At 49.8% G+C, this 8,776-nt stretch overlaps 1 long non-coding RNA gene across 1 annotated transcript; it reads left to right on the forward strand.

The window, feature by feature from the left end:
• The first annotated feature begins 573 nt into the window (after nucleotides 1–573).
• LOC144141412 (uncharacterized) lies at nucleotides 574–8,437 on the forward strand. Its single transcript, XR_013316586.1, has 3 exons — nucleotides 574–815; nucleotides 8,078–8,179; nucleotides 8,322–8,437. It is a non-coding gene; the product is annotated as an uncharacterized LOC144141412 (long non-coding RNA).
• Nucleotides 8,438–8,776: the final 339 nt, after the last annotated feature.

Genomic DNA, 8,776 nt, shown 5'->3' on the forward strand with positions numbered 1-8,776 from the left:
GCCGGCGTCACACTTACACGGATGCTTATCAGGTAGGGCAAAATCCAGTCTCAACAGTGTTTCCTGATTAGAACCGCTATCAATCATTGCAGCTCGTTATTCCACATTCAAACAACCGCGCCAAAAAGGGGGTAAGATACTAGCGCCACAGGCGGCTGCTTTACACAACAAAACAAGTGCGAAGCTGTGGCAAATTTGCGATGCGTGGGGAAGGGAATATCGTGAAGGCGGTGTTTTTTAGGACCGCACACAAAAAGAAGAGTAGGTTTTGCTAATAAAGCCGTACAAAATTATTATGAATTTTGCAATTAGTTTGCAAATCTTTTTTTAATTTAAATTTGGAAGAAATTGAGATGCAACTTACTGATTATTTTCAAATTTTCAAATCTGGGGGGCAGTGAATGCCGGGAAGCCTCCATGCCAGGAAGCCGTGTTGCACCGGGAATGCGCTCTAGCTGTGTTTCAAACCGTTTCCTCTTTTGCGGTATTACATTTAGGTGAAACCGTCCTTCCGTGTCGACGTCTGTCGCTAGCTGTGCCAGCGACTACAGTATGTTTACTGTCAGCAGCGATAACGCTGGTAGTGTGTGTGAAAGAAAACTGGAAAGTTCGTTGCGCTCTCAGCGGTGGCTTCTCGTTCACTGTAGCGATTTTAGTGTGAACAGTGTATTGGTGAAATGACGCCTTCAGAATTTAGTCGAGGTGGCAGAAGTGGCGTCGTCTCAAGAAAGAGGTGTGCAACTTATGGCTCCCAGCTCGGACACACGCGGCTTCGGGAAAATGTTTTGTTGTAATTCTTCTGGGACACACTTCAGGTGAGTGTACGCTTAAAAAACTTTCCCTGCCAGACTATGAACTTCCAGCAGCTTCCAGTGTGAGGCTTGTATTATTCGAAAGATTTCGTGTTTTATAGTGCCCCCAGCGCTTGTCCGAATGCAAACGACGCTTTGTTCACCGGGAAATTAATCAATTTAAGTTAAAAGTTTGATTTCCCCTCTAAATCGTGTGTTTTTGTGGTCCGCAATGACATCACAGACCGCCCTGCAGCCTAGGGTCCCTTGATTCACGCGTCCGCCGTACAGGGTGGCGACACGTATAGGCGGTATTCAATGAAAAGTTTAGCGGGCGATTTCTCCGCCTGGCAACACTGCAAACCGCCATGTCGGTGGCCACCGTGCCAGCGCATGCTCTTTGCGCCCGCATCTCGAAGAAGAAGAAAAAAGAAACACCAGCGCACGTCGTCTGCTGCGTTTCAGACCGATTATCGGTAGTGGCGTCAACAGGTATAATATTATTCGCACTCGCATTAAGTGGTGGCGCTCTTCCTACCCTCGAGCACTTCGAATCCGCGGAGGATGAAACCGCGGCGGCGAACGGCATAAGTCCGACGCTGCATTTGGCTGCCGCCGCGGATGTCGACCCAAGTGCACGCGCACCGCATCCACGACTTTGTCTGGTAGGTGCCCTCTAATACGTGGTTGAGTACAGAAACCGAATACTTTCTTTGGAGAAATGGTTCACGCGTACACAGATTTAGCGCTGGCTTTCTCGTGCGCTAAATGTTTCACACCCAGCAAAACAACTCACGTCTGACGTCAGAGCGCGGCGGCTGGCAATCAGCCGATCTGCGGCGGCTACTTCATACGCGTCTGGCGGTAGGTAGATCGTACTGTGCTGCACTCAAGTACACTTGGCGTCGAGGTATTACTTTGTGTTCAGAGGGCAACAGTTTGCTAATGATGCAGTAGTTCCTGCTGTCAAGCGGACCACTGCGCTCACGTTGCAACCTTTGTGCCATGACCGACTCGCACTCGCTCGTAGGTGTGCGCGGAGGCTGGGGTTGAATTGTAGATTTGGTTGTCACACTCATGAGCGGAATCGTGACTTTTCGTGTAACCAACGCTATCGCTAACCACCACACTATCGCGGCACAACTGACTATCGAATCACTCGCACACGCATTGCACGGGAACCCAAGGTCACTCGCGGCCCGAGGCTGCATCCTGCATAGGCCTCCTGCGCTGCCCAGGGGGCGCTGCGCAAGCGGCTTCCGGGCAGTACTTCCGGGTAGTACAAAGCTGCGTGGGTCCCATAGGATCCCGTGTTGACAGAAGCAAAATGAGCTCGACGCTCTCGATTATTTTGCGACGTGGTCACCAGCTCATCCCCGACGCGTCCGATCTATTTCAGCGATCAACTTGGCATTAGGGGGAAAAGCTTTGCAGCGCTAAACACGTTTACAGTGCCGACGAAAGTGCCGGGACCGTGACGGCGTCTGCTACTCGCAGGTTCACTGATCGATGGTCGTACGAATTTATAGTTTAAACCACGGCCTCCGCGATCGGCTGCCGGCGGAGCAACGGCGCGCCGCCGGCAGCCGATCGCGGAGGCCGTGTTTAAACTAATACTCTAGGTGGCAAAGACTTCTCAAAAACAGCCGATCAAAAAAGAAGATTGACGCAATCGGCGATGATCGCGCTTTAAAAAGCCAGCGAGTCCGGCGGACCGCAGGCTCGCCTGCTGCGGTGCGCCGCTCTTTTGCGTACCTGCCCACTATGCGTGCACTTTCATTAAACAGGGCTCGTTTGCGTCACTGTTACGAATACATGGTGCAGTGTTAGCTTGCCGTTTTGTTGCGTGTCTCAGTGACAAAATGCCGCGACCGTCAGAAGCGTGAAATCTGTTTTGCGATTCCGAAATTAGTGGCCGTAAAACAAAGTGGTCGGGCGAATTAAGAGGCCGCTCGCTTTCCTTGTTTGCTCTCACTATACTTAATTATGCTGTTGCAGCATACATTCCCTGTTCGCACTTAATAGCCTAGAATGAGGGTCAGCAACGGCCGAGGTCCATGCAGCCGACAAGGCGGAGGGCTGGGCGGCAAATCAGATGGGGGGGGGGGGGGGGGGGTGAGGAGGAGGGGGGGCTTTGAATGCAAAGAGAAAAAAATCACCGAATTTCTAATACTATTTGACAATAATCTGCTGAAGTGTGAAGATGAGGGGGGGGTGGACAATTCAACTGGAGGACGCGATTCTCTGTTCTTGTCTCGCTGTCTAACTCCATTTGAAGTCAAAACTGGCGTGTCGGCGTTCAGATTCGACGACCCCTGCACTAGAAAACCAACACAGTCAGTGATGATCGTATATAAAATATTCGGGGCCCCGCGCCGTGTATGCGGCTGTGTTATGTGAAGTTATAGAAGTACACATCTCTGCAGGCAGCGGGCGTGTGATTTGGACGTCCTTTAATAGCGCTTAATTTGTTATTGGCGCTATTGCCCCACCTACTCGCTAGTATACATGTACCTGCCGTTCGTAAATCGTGCGGCGTAAAACGTTACGCAAGAATCGTTTAGTTTGCGAAAATACGAAACAAAATTTCCACTCGTTTCAAAGGCGGTGCCAGGCCAGCAGTGTCAGCTGAGTCGGCTGCGCAATTCTTGCGTTCGCTTGCATGCTACCGATGAAGCAACCTTTTGCAGTTACCTCAGGATGTAAGATGAGCAGCGTTACGTGTTTATGCTACTCGTGAACTTTCCTTTGTCGACCGCACGCAAGAAGAAAAAAACTAACTGTCGTCAAACAGTTAAACCACCCGACCTGGCGATACTGTCCCACGCCGCGACCACCGCGACAGCTCGCTCAAAAGAAAGCCGATAAATCGGCTTCTTTTAGCGGATATTATTTTATTTTGTTTAGACTCTGCAGTTACTTCAAGGGCTATTTCATACAGTATGCAGTCATTTAAACACGCCACAAAGCGCCACAACCAACTTTCACTGTGGCTTGTAATTGAAAACACATGGAGGGCGGCGAGGGTCGTCTGCTTTTGTACTACCCAGAGGCGTCGGCCGCTAGGGGCGCTGCATGTCTCTAGAGTGAACTAGAGTGAACTAGAATAAGGGAGTGTCCCGAGCGGCGGCGCCGAGCTAAGCCACCTTAGCCGAGCCACTCCGGTTGGCGTCGACACCGCGAGGTGGCGCGACTGCGCCCTTTCGCAGCTGGTCTGGCGCAGTGAGACTGCGCGTCTGGCCTTGCACTGTTATGTTCTCGCGTTCTCTTTCGGTTTTCAAAGGCATTCAGAAGCTAAGCAAGATTCTAAACAACCAAACCTGATTTTTGCTTTACTTACTCCTGCTCCAGGTCGAGCACAAGGACTGTGGCCTCGATGTGGTGGTCCGTTCTGCAGGTTGCAGGCACCTTAGTTCCGCTATCCGCGATTTTGATTCACCTCGAGCTTTATATCTGGCGCGGGCGCTTCTGAATGTCAATGAACTGTCACCTGTGTTCTCCGCAACACGCCGAATACTGCCTGACGAACGATAATTACTTACTTTTCGCGAACTGGCAGGTGTTCAGCATGGACTGTTAGTCCCTGCACAGGGCAGAGCATCGCGGTTCTAAAAACACGTCATTGCTCGTATAGCAGGATTTAACAGTGACAAATTTTTTAGCCGAGGTGTTGCAGTCAACTCTAATGTATTATTTATTCGGCGTATGTGCGCAAATAAGCACGTTGACCCCCCCCCCCCTCAATCTCCTAAAAGGAAGTTTAGACGCGCCGCATAGCACAAAAACGAAACTAACTTCTGCTTGCCAATATGCCATGGTATAGAGTCTACGATTTTTCAGAGATCAGATGCTATCATGGCGAAAGGCAAATTATTTTGTAGTTGTTTCTTGTTATAATTACTAGAAAAAAAGAACAGTACCTATCTTAACACTTACATGCAATGCTACATGTTAAGCAAAGTTGTGTACAGCTAGTGGCCCAGCTTCACCTTTTTTAAACCCGATTGTAATTTTTATAATATACATACAGTGAACGAGATAGAACAGCTTACGTTGCAGTGTGCTGTCACAGTTTCTTTCGCAATTTGGTCCAGTACTACGGGCATTTACCTAGTTTAGCATACTTTGCAGATTGCCGTTTTTTTGTATTGCTTCTGCTGATGATTTTGAAGTAGAAGTGAATGCGGGTCGTGAGGTAAAACGCACCTCTGCCGCAACAGCCGTACAATGATCACTGCACCCAAGTTCACACTGCTGTTTAGCCTTCACTACACTCAAAATGTAAAGGATGCTATCCCAATGAAGCTCATCAAGAAGACTGAAGCATTCAGTGAACGCGTTCTCCATGTTTAGCACAAACCTGTGCAGAACGGCCTGTACACAAAGTGGAGCTCGCACACTGCAGCCGACGATTCTGTGAGGGGCTTGTCCTAATAGTGACAAATACGTTTCCCCATCCAGTCAGGATGCAACGTTACTTCCCACACAATTCGACGGACAATATAAATTCTGTACTCAACCAGGCACTCTATGGCACATAATATGGGAGTGCGCCAAGAACCCAGACCTCCCACATCCTTTTCCTTCCCCTACTCCTGAGCAGTGGGAGATACTGCTGTCCAGCTCCCTCCCTCAAGATCAACTTCTTCTGGTCGAGAGGGCCAGTCTAGCCGGGACGGCACATGGTTACCTGAAATGAGGAACCAACCCACCTAAAAGCTCGATAGAAAAAGTTTTGTCTCTCTCTCTCCTGCCGGCGCAAATTGCGCTTCCATTTTTTTCGAACCTCTTCGTCTCTTGGGGCGGCAATCAAAGACGCCTTTGGAGCGCCCTGATAGCCGGCGTGACAGCCTGGGCAAAACAGTGCGCATCAGTCCTTCTTTTCGCCGTCTTCCTCACATGCTGGTCCTTGACGACATGCACTCTCTCACTATTTTGAAAAACACGTCAGAACCTCCGCACCAATTCAACCGAACGCACGTGCACCCACCGCCTTCCAAGTTCTACGTTTCGTCCGGTCTGATCGAGGGCTGCGGCGACAGCGCGGGCGCCCGGCGCAGCTGACCGGCTGCGAGATCGTGCACCAGCGCCGCTAGCCACCCTAGCGGTGGTCAACGGCGCGCGGCACGCCGAAAGCAACGCCGCCTCCGCCCGCTCGGGCCACTCTCCTATTCTAGTTCACTCTAATGTCGCCAAAACTCCAGCGCAGGAGGCCTATGGCCGCCATGAAGGCATGGGTATGGTGTACTAGAAGGTCGAGGTGTGTCGTCCGGGGAGAAAACCAATGGAACGCGAGGGTCCCTTTTGCGATGAAAAATTGTAGGTGGCGCTGGCTGCAACAGGAGTTCCCAGGCGACGGCCCGCCGGCGCTGTGCCGCTTGGTGTGTCTGCTTGCTCCGCGGGTTGGTAGCAGACGACACGCGGGCTCCTTTTCACTTTGATTGTTCCGAAGAGTGCTCTTTCCCGTTATTTGACATGTTTTATGAAACTTGATGCAATAAAATGGATATATAAGACTCTTCAGTGTTATAAATGAATAAAAATCCTCACAGGTGATGTAACAGACGATACTTGTCGAACTGGTCTGCCACCTCGGCCTATTGTCGTCTGCGGCTGCGTATCTGCGTCGTCGTTCTGGTGCAAGAAACTTACAGCCGTTTCGCGCATCGTTTTATCGTTGGAGATTCAACACAGTGTGTGAGAAAAGTCTCAGGAGTGTGATGTGTGCACGAAATGACGGAAAGGCGCCGGGATAAGAGGGTCAGCTCTTGCTTTGTGCCGCTCTGAAACAGCGGACTGCGATCATGCAAAGAAAAAAGGTCGCTTTTTCGGGTGCCCGTGGAGCCCGATCGCCGTGAATTGTGGTCCAGGAATATAAAAAGAGTTGACAGGCCACTAGACGCAGGCAGCGTTGTCTGTGAGAGGCACTTTGAGCCCCAATTTATTAAGCAGAAATTCCAAACAACAGTGACCGGTGAGCTCGTGGAAATTGAACGAGAGCGGCCGTTGCTTACAAATGATGCCGTTCCTACGATTTTTCGTGACTCACCAAGCTACATGACGAAGTCACTTCCTAGGAAGAGAAAAAAAAGGAACCTGTGCGACCAGCATCTACCGGCAGCAAAACGAAAGAAAGGGTTGCGTCTCGAAAAGGAAAATTCTGCGGAACCAACTCAAGACGTGGAAAGTGAAGAAGCTTGGGTCGCCGAAAGGCAAAGGGTATCCTTCGGCAACCTAAAAATGCCCCAGTCCTGGTCCAAAATCACCCTTCCCAGCTGCCTAAATGTGTTCCAGTACGCCGAATGTGAGTCCGATGCTTCTGGAGAGGAGAGCAGAGTAGCTTTCAAGAAGATGGTAAGAGTTGAAGTGGCAGGTTCAAGACAGGATGAAAGGGCAGTTGCTACCGTATACCTGAACGGTAAAAAGTCGCAACAAAAAGAGGTCGCAACACCAGGAGAGGCTGAAGCCCTCATCAACGATGTGAACAGAATGGCCTTATGCCTCTTGGCGCAGGGCTACAGCCGGTCGCGAGCAAATGCTCATCCTTCAACGGGAAGTTTTTTTTTCCAAGTAGTGTTCTCGCACAGTCAAAGATGGTCAGGCGAGTTGCATTCACTGCAAGTATCAGCGAAAGCTAATTCTTAACCAGCTTGCGCGAATAAGATACCGAGTAAAAGCTAGGAACAACACATTTGCTGTTCGGCGGAACCTGAAAAAAATGAGGGCGAAGCTAAAGAAAGCAAAAATTAGCATAAGCCAGATGAAGGCGATGAATGAGCAACTGCCGGAAAAGCAGTTCTCAGAGAAAATCAAAGGCCTCCCCTCTAAACAACAGGCCGCCGTTCGAGCATGCTTTGAAGCAGCCAGGAGAAAGTCTACAAAGGGTATGAAGTACCGAAATGGCTGGCTGCTCGAGTGCATACTAATGCGTATGCGAAGCCCGCAGCTGTACGAGCACTTGCGGCGCCACGAGATCTTGGTTATACCTGGCCGCAGCTGCATAAGGAAAGCAATGCAGCATTTCAAAAGCGGCTTAGGATTCAATCCAAGTACCTTTGATGCCTTGCGTGAGAAAACAAAGACAATGGACGACTTCAGCCGACATGGGCTAATAGTATTCGACGAGATGAAACTTTCCGAGAACATCGAAGTGAAATCATCAGGCAAGTTCTCTTCATATATTTTACCATACCAATTAACAGAAATAAAGCATTGGTCTTTCTGAGGTACATACAAATAATTGCAATCAGTGTTGTTCCTTACCCTGTTAAACGATTAAAACGCAGGCTCCATCGAGGGATTCGTCGACCTCGGAGGGCTGGGAGAAGAGAGTTCTGGAGGCGAGCTTGCTGACCACGGCCTGGCGGTCGTGTTCCAGCCTTTCACAGGTATGGTGTATACACTGACGATGCAACATGCGGGATCGATACTGTGCGATATATCCGTTTGCCTAATTAAACTAAGTTACAATATCAATTTCTGCGGTTAAGTTAAATTGTAATATTCTGCTTTACTGTGTTCATTTTCCAGGACAGTGGATGCAAATATTGGGAGTATTTGCGTCAAGGGGCAACGTCAAGGCGGCTGCACTGTCGAAAGTTGTGCTGGAGGCGACGTTACTCTGTGAGCAGGCGGGCCTTTTTGTCGTTGGTGTGACGTGCGATGCTGCCAGCTGGAATCGCAGCATGTGGAAGCTTTTCGGCATAAGGGGTACGTTTAAGCACAATGCACCTCGCGCTGGTAACGTTGGTAATGGGATGTCATGTGTCGAGTTCATAATTATTTACTCGGTGTATTCTAACAGGCTGTAGAAAACTTTGTTGTTGTTGTTTTTTCTGCATTCAGGTTCCTCAGCAAGCATCAAGTGCAAATGCCTCCACCCAGCTGATGAACGCCGCTTTTTACATTTTTTTTTCAGACTTCCCGCATTTGATGAAAAACGTACGCAATGGCTTTCTAGAGACCGGCTACGATACACCGAAGGG

The sequence above is a fragment of the Haemaphysalis longicornis genome, unplaced genomic scaffold (assembly GCF_048455015.1).
Source record: "Haemaphysalis longicornis isolate Haplotype H1 unplaced genomic scaffold, Haemaphysalis longicornis Haplotype H1 scaffold_6, whole genome shotgun sequence".
Classification (NCBI taxonomy): domain Eukaryota; kingdom Metazoa; phylum Arthropoda; class Arachnida; order Ixodida; family Ixodidae; genus Haemaphysalis; species Haemaphysalis longicornis.